Source organism: Tursiops truncatus, chromosome 20, assembly GCF_011762595.2.
Source record: "Tursiops truncatus isolate mTurTru1 chromosome 20, mTurTru1.mat.Y, whole genome shotgun sequence".
Classification (NCBI taxonomy): Eukaryota; Metazoa; Chordata; class Mammalia; order Artiodactyla; family Delphinidae; genus Tursiops; species Tursiops truncatus.
This window is the reverse complement of record NC_047053.1, coordinates 55,222,528-55,239,369: the sequence shown is the minus strand read 5'-3', so window position 1 is coordinate 55,239,369 and position 16,842 is coordinate 55,222,528.

The following is a 16,842-nucleotide window of genomic DNA, read 5'->3' as shown; positions in this document are numbered from 1 at the left end:
CTTCAGTAGAGAGCTTCAGGCTTACATCTTCAGGATTTGGAAACTTTAGTTGTGCTGTCAAAGAGTTTTCTTTTTCTTTATTAGAAGTAGTGAAGTACCCAAACTTATTTTTTGAAATATCATGTTGAGGATAGAAAGTCCACATTTATATTAAAATCTAAAGGAAATTGAATTATATAGTTGTAATAAGACCACCCCCTAGCTGGTTATCCGCTAATACTTCCATGGCAAATATTATTTCAGTGATCAATCTTTGTCAGTACAGCCATATCCCGCCTCTCCAACCATATGACACACATACACACACACGAAGGAGTGAGAAAGAGAGGAGAAAAGAGCTGAAACTTTCTGACATCATAAGTCAATTTGTACAATATTAAAAAATCAATCCTTTGGACAAAGGAAAGCAAGAGCAAATCATTGATCTTAGGTCCGGTATAACCTTGAATATTTCTACTATTGGTAGAGTGGGATCTTGAAGTTGAAGGTATTTTAGAAAAAAACATTAGCTTAGAATTAACTCCATTACCAACTATGAGGGTCTTGATCAATCATGTAAATGCTTGTATCTTTTTTTTTTTTTTAACTTGTGATGCTGAGAGGCACTCTTGATGAAGTTTGCTTAGTTCCAAGTGACTTTTTTTCCTGCCCATGCCACCTAGTGGAATGTGTCCCCTGCAGCCAAATTTGAAAATAGTTGATGGAACAAGGGTAAGGATTTGAGAGAAGTGGAAACAGTCCGATCCTCGACCCTTGACCCTTGAAATCATGGCTAAGAGGTTCTCATCAGCCTGAGCTGCTTTCAGGAAGAGAGATGGAAGTTTTCCAAGGTTGGCATGACCATGTTGCCGCCATTCACTATCAGCCAAGAATGCCGATTCCTGGAGAGAAGGTTGTGTCTAGAGAGATAACAGACACTTCCCGGGCTCCTGAAACTTTCCATGTTGGTTCCATTATTGTCTACATTCTAGCCCTGGATTCTCTCAGACAATATTGTATTCTTAATAAATCCCCCCTCTTAAACTAGATAAAGTCAATTGGATACTTATCCCCAAACATTCCTGCCTAGCAGGTATAGTAGAAAATAATAGTAGAAAATTATAACTGTCTTAATGTAACTAAATTTGATTTTATGAATGAAAATGAAATGTAATGATATGATGGCAATTCTGAGAAATGAAAGTTCTAAAAAGCATATGATTTTCATCAACACTTTGTACAAAGATAGAGATTACTGAATAATTCTGGAATCATATTAACTCACTTTAGAGTAGCAATTTAAAATACTAGGGGTTCCCTGGTGGCGCAGTGGTTAAGAATCCGCCTGCCAATGCAGGGGACACGGGTTCGAGCCCTGGTCCGGGAAGATCCCACATGCCGTGGAGCAACTAAGCCCGTGCGCCACAACTACTGAAGCCTGCGCTCTAGAGCCCGCAAGCCACAACTACTGAAGCCTGCGTGCCTAGAGCCCGTGCTCTGCAACAAGAGAAGTCACTGCAATGAGAAGCCCGTGCACAGCAACGAAGAGTAGCCCCCGCTCGCTGTAACTAGAGAAAGCCCGCACGCAGCAACAGAGACCCAACACAGCCAAAAATAAATAAATAAATAAAATTTTAAAATAAATTAAAAAATAAAATAAAATACTATATTTGTGTAGGATACCTTGAAAAAGTTACAATTTAATTGACGTGTCAAACTGCAAACTGCTTTGGGGAAATATTAATTTAATATTAATCTGGTTTTTGCCTAATTAATGTGAAGAGTTCTTTCACATTAAAGGAACTTTTTTCCTCTCAACCAATATCCCCTGAAATTTCCTGCTCTCAGAATTTGTAGAAAGACAGCATATGATCCTTCTCTCCAACTGGAATCACCATGATGTTAGTTAAGCTTTTATGTCTTCTGTAAAATGGCTTTTATTTTATAGAATCTATTTCCCAGGTGTTAAATTTTCCAGAAGAGTAATTTCGCTTGTTTTAAGTCCTGGTTTGTCTGGTACTGGTCTCTCTTGACTAGTTACTTGCATATAAAGAGAGTTAATTTAAATTCAAGTCCATAACCTATTTTCCACTGTTTATAGATGACGCTATGTAGTGGAAACTAACATAGGTCTTGGTTAAAAATTTTTTCCTCTTCAAAAGTGATGTTACTTTGAATTCAATTTCTTAGTTATTAATGATAACATCTAATTCAAAGATGCTATGTCTTAATAGATAACAAAGTTAAGTCAATTTAATTGGGACAAATTTCTCTTCCAGAGGACTGGAGTGGAAGATTTTTACATGGGTAGAGTTCTGTTGTCATTTTAATAGTAACTCATGTGGCGTCATAAAATTTAGATTGGTATAAACATTAATCACTAAGCCACACACTTCCTTTTTCATTTTGCGCAGGCATCAAAGTCCTGCAGAACATGCTAGACCAGGAGGTACCTGTTTATACTTCTGGGTCACCATTCATTGGAAGAGAGAACACTGGGATAAATCTTTTATCCTAAGTCGTAAGGAAACAAGATTTCTTTATTCCTTATAAAAAAAAAATATTGGCTACAAGTATGAAAGTTTAGCCAGGAGGGAATTGAAAATATCTTCCTGCTATATTTTTCCACATCTGCAAAGTCAAGGCTTAGAAGATTTAATTTTAAAAAGATTTCCTCTTATCGTGAACAGGTTATGACATAAGCCAATTCTAATTTAATATCTTCTTAAATAGAACAGAGTTTTCCTGGAATTCCTATGCATTTCTCTGCTGTTTTATTCTCTTCTTTCCTTCTTGCCTGCCACTTTCCAAGACTTCCTGTCACCTTTGCTCTACTGTTTGCAATTTCCATAATCCTTCAAGGTCTATACAAACCCCACAAAACTTTTCTTAAAAATTCAAGCCAACAGCTATGTCTTCCCGTACTTGATGTACCAGGATAGGGTTTATGCTTTGCCTTTGTAAGTATCAGGACAGATAAAGATTTATTAACAAATGGTTCCTATATGGTAGATATGTTTAATCTATTATAATTTCTAACTCAGTTCTGGCTTCTCCAACTCATTAAAACATAAAATGTTTCCTAAAATACTAACATTAAAATAATAAAATGCGTCTTAGAATACTAATATTACAATAACAGTACCTTCTGTCCCCTGCCATCACCCAATTAAGCTCTTCTTTGTCTGATAGACAGATTTTGATGAGGTCTTAAAATTCTCCTATCTTACTGAACGTAGATTAAATCTATAAGATTTCTCTTTTCTTCTTCTCTCCCTTAATTAGATCCTACCTTCTTTTCTTCATACATAATTCATTACCATTCCTTGAATTAAAAAAAAGAGATAATTAAGGTAAAAATAAAGCATGCCAAAGGAGAGGGGAATCTTCCTTTTTGCAATTATTTGCAATGAGAAGTTTATTCCTCTCTGACGGACAGTTCACGTGTTAGATCTATGTGCCCCTTTCAACCGCTAGGGCTTTCAATCATTTGAAAGCATTTGAATCATTTCAAGAGCATCTGAATCACGCTCTTGATTTTAGAATTATTTTTTTGCTATTGTACGTATCAACATGGCTCCCAATATCGCGATGCTAAACTGTGTTGAGTGCACAGCACACCACAATGTGAGAGAATATTCTTTATCATTTGGGGATAGCTTTCTTAAAAATATATACATATATTTTAAATGTATTCAATTCCCCTACTTATAAATGTGATACAGACTTTCCTCTGGTTCCCCGACCTCTGACCTTCCCTCAACCACACACACACACACACACACACACACACACACTCACACTCCCCTTAAATAGTTATTCGGGTTGTTGCAGGACCCACTTTGTCTGATCCAGGAAGTTGTGAATAAGGAATGAGCACTTGGAGTATAGATATTTTTTCTCTACCTGAACTTAATAAGCCTCTAGATGCTTCTCTAGAGGGGCATCTGCCCCTCACTGCAAGTTGGGGGTCCCTGGTGTCAATCTATAAACAGAAACAGTGGTAGCAAGAAAAAAGATTGCCATAAAAATCCTATATTTTAAGAAAAAGATATTTCTTAACCATGACTTTATAAACTGAGATAATGCAAAAGTACATTATCTGCGATCTTAGGAAAGTTCGGTTCATGATATTTAAACGCATCATATGTAAGGCTGCAAGTACTTTTAAGAGAAAAACCGATGTTCTTAATTTTTCATGAAGGAGTGAACAATTAATAGATCTATTAATGCATACCTTTTATCCTTTAATCCGTGAATTTAATATTGAAAAACAGTATAAATAATAAAAAGCATTGAGCGGGGAATATAGGCTATTGAACTCAATTGTGTGTGCCTGTGTGTTTGTGTGCGCGCGTGCCTGCAGGTGAAAGTTTGAAATGCCCTTAAAATTATTTTTATAAATAGAATATTATCAGGAGTTTTAAAAATAGCCAGAAAATTTAACTTCTTAACCTTCCCAAATGGCAAGTTCAGAAGGTGATGAAGACAAACTGAAAAAAAACATACTTATTAAGAATGCTATTCTATTAAATCAATGGTGTGGACACCCCTCCTCTCTGGGTACATCGAGTTGGCTGCTATGGCGACAGCAGAGACCATAAGATGAAGCAATTCTTATTTACAAAGAGCTGAGGGCAAACATGTGTGGTCATAGGAATAAAAGGGTAAAGTATTTTCTCCGCCACTCTGTTCATTCCGTTGGTAAACCACAGGTAAGCTTTCCAGTGTGGAGTCTCAGAAGACCTTAGTAATTAAACACAAGAGTGAAAATTGTCCTAAAGTACCTCCTCTCGGGTTAAAATAATCTGGATTCGGATAGTTAATGGAGAAACAGAAATGAACTGGAGAAACAGAAGCTGGGCATTTCTCTTAGTTGCACGTGTGCATTTCAGGGAGCCTGACAATCTATTTCTTTATTACAGTGAAAGGTTATCTCTAATTTGCCCTGATAGGAAGCCACGAGCAGTGTTCTGAATAATTTGCTAAATATAAGCTGCTGACACGCACTTTTGTGATCTAAAAGAGGGCTTCCTCTACTCCAAAAGTTCTGATGGCGTCGTCATCGGCTTGTTGCTCCAGATGCTTGGCTCTGCTCCTCTGGGATCCGCTACCTTCGTACACACTGGGCCGATTCAGGGGAAACTGGTCTGACAGCTCCTCCACTGAGGAAGCAGAACCATAGTGGTTTAATGAATTCAACGTTTCAATTGGTTCACATACAAATCAAAATTTAATATAACCTATGATGGTTTTATTGCATGCTATTGCTTCAGCAGAAAAACAAAAAACGTCCACCCCTTGGAAACTTTCCCTAATTAATTTGAAGAAAGGTAGTAAATCTGTTTATTGAATCCTGCCCTAATTAAATAAATAAGAAAAATAAAAAATAAAAAAAATAGTAAATCCTATGATTCTTGCTTTTCCTATCATCCCACAGTACATGTTGACATCATATTTAGGGGAATAATGTTAGTATGTTAATATGCAAAGAATGTTGATGTATAATGTTAATCTGTAAGAATATTAACGCAAAACTGGTTTAAGCTGCGGGAGAATCCAACAGGGCAACTGCTAGCTTATTGTTATGCTAACAGGAGAATAAACAGGGCAACTGCTAGCTTATTGTTATGCTAACAGGAGAATCAAAAGTACTACACAGTTTAGCATCCTATACCGAAGTGATTCTCCAAAGGGGTGTTGTTTTTGGCCCTCAGGACATTTGGCAAGGTCAGGAGAGTGTTCCGATCCGCGTGGCTGGAGGGGGGTTGCTAGTGACATTTAGTGGTAGAGGTCAGGTATGGTGGTAAATATACTGCATTGCTCAGGACTGCTAATGTCTGCCCCCAGCCCCCATCAAAGAATTACCTGGTCAAATGTAAATAGGGCCAAGGTTTGAAATTCTAAACTACAGGCAAGCAAACTTTTCTTCCCCTGATATAATGAAGGTGTTGCTTTCTATTTCAGAGTGTTTTGGGTGTGTGTGTGTGTGTGTGTGTGTGTGTGTGTGTGAGAGAGAGAGAGAGAGAGAGGCGGGGGGGGAGGAGAGAGAGAGAGAGGGAGACTTTTGAGGATGAGAAATGTATGGGCTGAATATGAAAAATACATTCTCTGGTAAATTGGTGCAGCCAGTATGGTAAACAGTGTGGAGGTTCCTTAAAAAACTAAAAATAGAGTTGCCGTATGATCCAGCAATCTCACTCTTGGGCATATATCCAGAGAAAACTCTAATTAAAAAAGATCCATGCGCCCCAATGTTCCTAGCAGCACTATTTACAACAGCCAGGACATGGAAACAACCTAAATGTCCATCAGCTGAGGAGGAGAGAAAGAAGATGTGGTACATATACACAATGGAATATTACTCAGCCATAAAAAAGGATGAAATAATGCCATTTGCAGCAATATGCATGGACGTAGAGATGATCATACTAAGGGAAGTAACTCAGACAGAGAAAGACAAATATCATATATCACTTATATGTGGAATCTAAAATATAACACAGCGACTTCCCTGGCAGTCCAGTGGCTAAGACTTTGCACTCCCAAGGCAGGGGGCACGGGATCGATCCCTGGTCGGGGAACTAAGATCCTGCATGCTGCACGGGGCAAAATAAATGAATAAATAAATAAAAATATGACACAAATGAACTTATTTACAAAATAGGAACAGACTCATAGACATAGAAAACAAACTTATGGTTACCGAAGGGGAAAGGGGGTGGGGAAGGGATAAATTAGCAATTTGGAATTAGCAGATACACACGACTATATAAATAAAATAGATAAACAACAAGGTCCTGCTGTATAGCACAGGGAACTCTACTCAGTATCCTGTACTAAACCAAAATGCAAAAGAACATGAAAAAATATATATATATATTTATAACTGAATCAGTGTGCTGTACACCAGAAACTAAGACAACATTGTAAATCAACTATACTTCAATTTAAAAAAAATATACATTCTCTGGACTTGGACAAACTGGAGGCAAAACATATCTCCCTACCAATGCCTAATGTAATAATTGAAATTACTAAATTGAATTTCAAAATACAACTTAAAGAGAAGAAACAAAGATTATATGTTATCTCCAGAGTATTGTACTAATTAAGTATTAAATGAGACTACAAATAAGATAAAGGCAAAAGTTAAAAAATCTTTATATTCTTGTCTATTACATGTATAACAGTATTTTTCTGTAATGGATAATATCTGATGTTGGGAAGACCAATAAGAAATGTGCTGTTCCTCTTTTTATTTATAATTTGATTCCCATAGTGATCTCTTGGTATAACTGAAATTCTTTCTTGGCTAGAGGTCCATCCATTATTTATAAAATTAACTAGTTTACAAGTCCTTTGCAAAACTAATCTACAATGACAAAAAGTAGCCCAGAATTGCCTTGGGCTAACTCTGGGTGGAAACTGACTGCAATTACTGTATGTCTGTACATTGAAATACTACAGACATTCTTTCTTTTTAACACAAGTACAAATCAAGATGCTCCAAAGAAAGAACGCCTGAAGTTAATTTCTTTTGAACTTCCTTTGTTGCCGAAAAGAGAGATGAGACTGTGTCTCAGTGAGGCAACAAATGGTTTAATCAAGTAAAGAAAATTTGAGGAGGATTCGTTTACAAAGGACCCACTTATAACATGCGGGTGTGGTAGGGAAATCACAGAGATAACCCGCAAGACGGCAACTAACTATTCTATCACTCCTAAATAAAATAGAAGGTGCCCAATTAGATTCGTGGTTCAGATAAATAACAAATAAATGTTAGACGTTTTAGTGTCAGTATGCTTTTTCCCCTTGTTTCTTTTCTGCTAAATCTTGCAACCGTAAGTCTACTCCCCAAAAGGGACAAAGGAAAGGAACAGAGTGAGATTCCTGGAAGACCAGAAGGCAGTGATTGGAGTAAAGAAGATAAGAAACCATAGGGGGCTTCCCTGGTGGCGCAGTGGTTGGGAGTCCGCCTGCCGATACAGGGGACACGGGTTCGTGCCCCGGTCCGGAAAGATCCCACATGCCGCGGAGCGGCTGGGCCCGTGAGCCATGGCCGCTGAGCCTGCGGGTCCGGAGCCTGTGCTCCGCAACAGGAGAGGCCACAACAGTGAGAGGCCCGCGTACCACAAAAAAAAAAAAAAAAAAAAAGAAACCATGGGGAAGGGAAAAGGTAGAGTGAGCGAGCCTCACAGGAAAGGGGCCTAGAAATGAGGAAGCTGGCCTTGCTTTCCTCCCACCCCTGAGCCCCTAGAGAGGCTTCCCAATGTCTGAACCCCAAAGACCACCTTCCCAGGGCACAGAGCACAGGGAAGAAGGACGGGCAGAGTAAATCTGGAGGAACAAATAGAATGCATCTGGCCCAGACAGGATTACACTTCCAGCAGAGCAAAGGTGGTGACCAGGCTCCGGAAAAAGAAACCTGTACCTCAGGTGACACCTGACTAATAAATCAACTTGAAATGAATTTTAAAAAAAATTAAACCAACAGGAAATTACAAACAAATACACATTACGAGCGCTTTTTACTCAAAATGCTTAACCTGTGTAACAGAGTTTGAAACAGGGAACACAAATTCCGCAAAACAAAACCCACCAAAAAACAACAACAACAACAAATATATATATATATATATATAAAGTGAATCAAAGGAAAATTTAATAAAACTAGGTTCCCCACTTCTCTCAAAAGGAAAGACAACAGAGCCAGTGCTCTGTAACGGGAGAGGCTACAGCGATGAGAGGCCCGTGCACTGCAGCGAGGAGTGGCCCCCGCTCGCCGGAGCTGGAGAGGGCCCCGGACGCAGCAACAGAGACCCAACGCAGCCCAAAATATAATCAATTAATTAACTAATTTAAAAAAAACGGAAAGGCAAGTCAGAGAATGGAAACCAGGTTACAGCATCCATATGGTAAGAAAAAATACAATAACCTGTACCTACTGGATTTCTCTTACAAAATTGCATAAACGAAGGCTAAAATTTCTATAGATTCAATCAAATATTCTCCACTGGATAAAAATGTTTTAAGATATAAAGACTTTTTTAAAAACGATTCCAGATATATCATTGTATAATGATACTGCTTACGATTAACCATTGCTTGTGACCAAAGCATTCCGCAAACTTTATCTGCACCCGTGATTTTGGATACCTTAAAAGTATTCATTATAAGTGAAAACCTAAATATCAATTTATACAATATGATCACATATTTATGGTGAAGAAACACACAAAAGCTAAGACACAAAGGATATATGTGCATACATACATGTCTGGAAATAAACGCACAAAAATGATGACATTGCTTCCAATTCTGGATATAAGAACTACAGGTTTTTCTTTCTCAAGATTGCTTTGGCTATTTGGGATCTTTTGTGTTTCCATACAAATTGTGAAATTTTTTGTTCTAGTTCTGTGAAAAATGCCAGTGGTAGTTTGATAGGGATTGCGTTGAATCTGTAGATTGCTTTGGGTAGTAGAGTCATTTTCACAATGTTGATTCTTCCAACCCAAGAACATGGTATATCTCTCCATCTATTTGTATCATCTTTAATTTCTTTCATCAATGTCTTATAAATTTCTGCATACAGGTCTTTCCTCTCCTTAGGTAGGTTTATTCCTAGATATTTTATTCTTTTTGTTGCAATGGTAAATGGGAGTTTTCTTAATTTCACTTTCATATATTTCATCATTAGTGTATAGGAATGCAAGAGATTTCTGTGCATTAGTTTTGTATCCTGCTACTTTACCAAATTCATTGATTAGCTCTAATAGTTTTCCGGTAGCATCTTTAGGATTGTCTATGTATAGTATCATGTCATCTGCAAACAGTGACAGCTTTACTTCTTTTCCGATTTGGATTCCTTTTATTTCTTTTTCTTCTCTGATTGCTGTGGCTGAAACTTCCAAAACTATGTTGAATAATAGTGGTGAGAGTGGGCAATCTTGTCTTGTTCCTGATCTTAGTAGAAATGGTTTTAGTTTTTCACCATTGGAGACGATGTTGGCTGTGGGTCTGTCATATATGGCCTTTATTATGTTGAGGAAAGTTCCCTCTACGCCTACTTTCTGGAGGGTTTTTATCATAAATGGGTGTTGAATTTTGTCGAAAGCTTTCTCTGCATCAATTGAGAACATCATATGGTTTTTCTCCTTCAATTTGTTAATATGGTGTATCATGGTGATTGATTTGCATATATTGAAGAATCCATGCATTCCTGGGGTAAACCCCACTGGATCATGGTGTATGATCCTTTTAATGTGCTGTTGGATTCTGTTTGCTAGTATTGTGTTGAGGATTTTTGCAACTATGTTCATCAGTGATATTGGCCTGTAGTTTTCTTTCTTTGTGACATCTTTGTCTAGTTTTAGTATCAGGGTGATGGTGGCCTCGTAGAATGAGTTTGGGTGTGTTCCTCCCTCTGCTCTATTTTGGAAGAGTTTGAGAAGGATAGGTGTTAGCTCTTCTCTAAATGTTTGAGAGAATTCACCTGTGAAGCCATCTGGTCCTGGGCTTTTCTTTTTTGGAAGATTTTTAATCACAGTTTCAATTTCAGTGCTTGTGATTGGTCTGTTCATATTTTCTATTTCTTCCTGGTTCAGTCTCAGAAGGTTGTACATTTCTAAGAATTTGTCCATTTCTTCCAGGCTGTCCATTTTATTGGCATAGAGTTGCTTGTAGTAATCTCTCATGATCCTTTGTATTTCTGCAGTGTCAGAGCTGGAGGAATCAGGTTCCCTGACTTCAGACTATACTACAAAGCTACAGTAATCTAGACAGTATGGTACTGGCACAAAAACAGAAATATAGATCAATGGAACAGGAAAGAAAGCCCAGAGATAAACCCACACACATATGGTCACCTTATCTTTGATAAAGGAGGCAAGAATATACAGTGGAGAAAAGACAGCTTCTTCAATACGTGGTGCTGGGAGAACTGGACAGGTACATGTAAAAGTATGAAATTAGAACACTCCCTAACACCATACACAAAAACTCAAAATAGATTAAAGACCTAAATGTAAGGCCAGACACTATCAAACTCTTAGAGGAAAACATAGGCAGAACACTCTATGACATAAATCACAGCAAGATCCTTTTAGCCCCACCTCCTAGAGAAATGGAAATAAAACCAAAAATAAACAAATAGGACCTAATGAAACTTAAAAACTTTTGCACAGCAAAGGAAACCATAAACAACACGAAAAGACAACCCTCAGAATGGGAGAAAATATTTGCAAACGAAGCAACTGACAAAGGATTAATCTCCAAAATTTACAAGTAGCTCATGCACCTCAATATCAAAAAAACAAACAACCCAATCCAAAAATGGGCAGAAGACCTAAATAGACATTTCTCCAAAGAAGATATACAGATTGCCAACAAACACATGAAAGAATGCTCATCATAATTAATCATTAGAGAAATGCAAATCAAAACTACAATGAGATATCATCTCACACTGGTCAGAGTGGCCATCATCAAAAAATCTGCAAACAATAAATGCTGGAGAGGGTGTGGAGAAAGGGGACCCTCTTGCACTGTTGGTGGGAATGTAAATTGATACAGCCACTATGGAGAACAGTATGGAGGTTCCTTAAAAAACTAAAAATAGAGCTACCATACAACCCAGCAATCCCACTACTGGTCATATACCCTGAGAAAACCATAATTCAAAAAGAGTCATGTACCGAAATGTTCATTGCAGCTCTACTTACAATAGCTAGGACATGGAAGCAACCTAAGTGCCCATCAACAGATGAATGGATAAAAAAGATGTGGCACATATATATAATGGGATATTACTCAGCCATAAAAAGAAATGAAATTGAGTTATTTGTAGTGAGGTGGATGGACCTAGAGTCTGTCATACAGAGTGAAGTAAGTCAGAAAGAGAAAAACAAATATCGTATGCTAACACATATATATGGAATCTAAGAAAGAAAGAAAAGAAAATGTCATGAAGAACCTAGGGGCAAGTTGGGAATAAAGACACACACCTACTAGAGAATGGACTTGAGGATACGGGGAGGGGGAAGGGTAAGCTGTGACAAGGTGAGAGAGAGGCATGGACATATATACGCTACCAAACGTAAAATAGCTAGCTAGTGGGAAGCAGCCGCATAGCACAGGGAGATCAGCTCGGTGCTTTGTGACCACCTAGAGGGGTGGGATAGGGAGGGTGGGAGGGAGGGAGACGCAAGAGGGAAGAGATATGGGAACATATGTATACGTATAACTGATTCACTTTGTTATAAAGCAGAAACTAACACAGCATTGTAAAGCAATTATACTCCAATAAAGATGTTAAAAAAACAAAAACGAAAAAAACTACAGGTAACCTTTTATTATTATAATTTTACTTTTCTCTACCTTCTAAATTTCCCATACTAAGTGACTATAATCAGTTCAAAATAAATAGTTTAATATTCTCTTTTATGAGGATTTCACAGTCCAAAATAATGTTTAATTTTCCTTTTACATTATTTGTGCTTCTGATATAAAAAGTAACTCGGTAGAAGAACATATTTACTCATGGATAACACATTGTATTTATCCATTGCAAACACCCCAGGGAAGAAGCCTGAAACTTTGTGTGTTCCCTTCGTTTTCATAGTAAAATGGAAATTGTTTGTAGTCATGGCCAAGAATAAGGCTTTGTAACTTTGAGTTTGGCACAGACTATATACTATGTATCACTATCCAAATGTTGCTGGAAAATCTGAGATGTTTTCAGATGCTTTTACAAGAGTGAGTGAAGGATTATCTTATCACGATGAACAATTATATGTTGGTTCTCTTGAATGAGCGAGTACAGGAGGGACATCAAGGGACATTTCTGGCCTGGCCTCTCAACTTCACATAGTTGGCAAAGGAATGATTATCGGTCTGTAACTTTCTGTCCAGGGAACGGAGAAATGGCTCACGGTAGGGGACATGCACTTGGCACCGTTTAAGCCATTTCTCAACATTTCAGTAACTGGAATGCCGCATTTCTCTGTGTCGACAGTCCTGAGTAACATAGTAGTACCCAGGAGATCATTTAAAGTCTCATTTTTTTTTTTAAATAGGTAGCTTTTCCAGGCAAGCGTAGCATTTTGCATTTTAAGTCCTGTCATCACCCATAGGAAAAAAAATATATGATGTATTTCCTTTCCTGCATTTAAGTTCAAATTTTTGAGGTCATTCTTTTTTCCAAATAATCACTGGGTGCAATGCTTTTTTTACCCCTGAGTTTCAACAGCTTACCCTTAAAAGACATCATGGATTAAAGAAATGCTAAGATTTGCATTTTTTTTTTTCTGAAACTAAGATTAGCACGCACTGTATGAAGCTGATATCCTTCCATAGGAAAAAGTAATAATAATTTGAGAATTTCTTAGTTGCTGAATAAGAACGTTTCTTAAAAAGGGCATTGTAAAGTCTCGTGATGTAGTTTACAAAAAATCAAAAACAAAACATTGTCAACATTGCTTGCATCTGTTTGAGTTTTGCCACAGGTGTAGAAAGAGGGTCAGCTAGAAGCATCTGATACCATTTACTCACTGGACTGTTAAGAGAATAATATATGGTTCCTGTGTCTCTATGTTAATTACAAAAAAAAAAAGGAGAGAGTTCTTTGTAGCTCTGTCTCTTACTGAGATAAGCCAGGAATATGGAGTGAAAGGTCCTTAGAGTAGAATCGACTTGGTCGAATCATGTTGTTAAGTTCTTTCATTTATCCTCATCTGAAACATGTGGATAACTGTTGTGAGTCACGCAATCAGCAATTAAAATATAATTTAAAAATATTTTTTTAATTTGCCTGCACACACGTACACACACTTACACGCACACCTCCGCACGTTACGTCTATTAGAATAACTCAAGACAAAGAATGTGAATGAGCTCCAATATATCAGATAATTCTTAAGACTAAGAACTAAAAACTACGGCCACGTTAAACCTGTCAGCAGCATTTCCATCCCAAGCAATGGCGACGTGAATTCATTTCGGGGCAGCTTCTTTATTATGGAACAAGTACCTCAACAAATGTTAGTTATGAAGTTCAAGTGCAACACCTGCCATTTGATTCGGTGTGTGGGGGGAGGATGTTCAGGACCCCTGATGCAGCCTTTCTGGTACTTTCAGTTAGTTGCGCTTACGGGATCTAAGTCTGCAGAACCTTCTTGTTTGCTCTTGTTGGCTTTTGCATTCCCTTTATGGAATTAGAGTGCCTTTTTCAGGGCAGGTGTACGACCGTGAGCGAATGCATTTTCTCCCTGGTGATTTGGAGTAAAGACACTGGGATGCCCTGAAAAGTGCTGAAATCCTGCTGTTTCTCTCCTACTGGGTGACAGACTTAGAAATGGACTCGGAGGGCCACAACTCCATATTGTTGCTGTCCCATGTACAATGATTGTAATGACTGTATAGCCTATCCTTGTGAACTATGCCGAGGTACTTCCTCAAGTGTACTGATTAATGAGTACCTTACAGCAGGCCAAGGGCAAGGCTACCTCTCTGGCTAAGAGGTGAGTTTGCTGGGAGGGACATTGCGACCTTTGAGTGTCCCCATCAGACCTCTTCTGAGGATGATACCTGCTCTGGCCATGACTGTTCCTGGCCCTAAGTGTTGCTGCGTCTAACGGCAGTTATTAGTTAATCCTTGTTTTTTATTTTCCTTCTATATGTGGTAAGGCAAGAAACCTTTAAAAGTGCTTCCTGTGATGTGGGAAAACAGAGAAACTGTCCAGGTGTCAACCTTCCATGGGATAACATGGTACAAGGGAGAGCAGGGGCTACATGAGAAAAGGCAAAATCCAGGATCTTGAGGAGAAATGACTAGTTAAATAAGGCAGCAGGCCCAGACACCTTTATTTTTTCTCCCTCGTCGTGCCTCATGAAAGTCACAATAAAACAACATAAAAGGAAAGAAAAACCCACAAAGACCAAAAAAAAAAAAAAAACAAAAAACAAAAAACTGGAGAGAACTCAACTGAAATTGAGATATTTCAACAGGCTGGAGAACTGTCATATGCCGCAGAGGAAGGAACTCAGCAGATGGTAAGAATTTGCAACCGCAGAGTCTGATGGGAATTTGATAAAGAAGTGTATTAACTGACCCGAAAATCCTCAGGAGGGGTTAACCCCTAGAGACAGTAGGCACCACCCAGGGGTAGGATAAGGTAGCACTGAGTATGGCAAAATGGGTGAACTTAATACAAAGGGTTTGAAGTCTCAGAGCCTGTGGCCCTCTCCCTCTTCATTTCCTCCTCCCCTCCCCTTTCCCCTCCTCCATCTATCACTGACCAAGGAGATGGAGATGTTTATTGGAAGGAATTCAACCTGAGAGGCTCTAGAGATACAAAAACAGAGAAACAACAGACAGTGACCCATGGTCTCCACTATCTATTGGGTGGACAGACCCTAAGCCCACCCTCTGACCTCTGCCCTGCAGTGATTCTTGTCTTCTAGTATTAATACCTTTATAGTGTGAGTGGGGTCTCGGACTTGCTTCAGCCAATAGAATATGGCAATGGGATGGGCTGTTCCTCCTGTGATTATGTCACATTATGTAAGACTCAGTCTTAATTCCATCGGAGCCGTAGAGACTCCCCCTCACTCGGCTGGGAGAAGTAAACTGTCCGCAGGCAACCTGCCAGGTGGAAGGGGCCCACATGGCCTGGAACTGGGGGTGGTCTCCCTATGAACAAGAGGCAGCCTTGAGCAGGTGCCAGGAGGGCTTCAGCCAATCCCAAGGGAAGCTCTGCAGCTGGGGTGGTCCTTCAAAGAGGCCCCAAGTCCAGGCAAAGGGGCCAGACCTGATGTACAGACAAATCATTGGACACAGGTGCCTCCAGGGAGGGGGCGTAATCTCTTGTCAGCCAAGGGCGTCCCTGGGGAAAGAGTCAGCTGTGTCAGCAGGCATTACTTCTAACACCTAGAATGAGAACCTGGGTCCTCAAGTGGGAATTCTGGGGAGCCAGGTCAGGACACTTTGCAAGCACAACCTCACGGAACAATGAGCCTCTTATCCAAGGTCTAGTTCTTTAAATTATTAATAGTCTATCTCAGTCTTTTTGAATCAGAACAGATCATAATCGACTCTTAATCATTAGCAGTCTGTCTGGAAAGGAACAGATTCTCTACATATAATGCTTTTTTTTTTAACTATTTTCTTATGGAGTATCATTCCTTATCCTAAGATGTTTAAGCCAGTGGATGCAAATACATCATCAACACAGCATCTAAATGGCTATTGTGTTAGAAGAATCTTTCCCTTTTTGTGTCTTTTAAGAAATGAATCAGAGTATGATTTTTAAGACAGACCATCACAAATGGTGAGAGCAATGTTTAATGTTTCTCGATTTTAATGTTTCTCGATTTTAATGTTTAATGTTTCTCGATTAGGTAAATTCAAGCCATGTAGAGTCTAGCTCAGTTACGGAGTAACAACAGTGGGGTCATACGTATTGGGTTGTATTTCACAGGAGCTAATAATAATCTCTTAAAGTCAAGATGTCCCAAGGATACATCTTGTGAAGGAGCTATGAAACTTTCATGGTAACAAGATATGGAACAGGTATTAGCTGGATAGGGCAGCCAACCTGGATGACAGTTTATATTCTTAGTGTTTTCAAGGTGGATGTCTTGCAAACATTTCCATTTTTATACATGTTGAAGGAGACACAGCTCAGGGATTTACCTCTCCAAAGTGCCTGTGTTGTAATGTATTTTCTTAAGTGTGTGTGTACTTGACAATTCTGGCTTCGGTTTTCTCTCTCAGCAAAGCTAAATAAACGAATATACATCTGTAGTGTCCTGTTACATAACAGCATGCGACGTTCAAACTGGGGAAAATAAAATAACTGT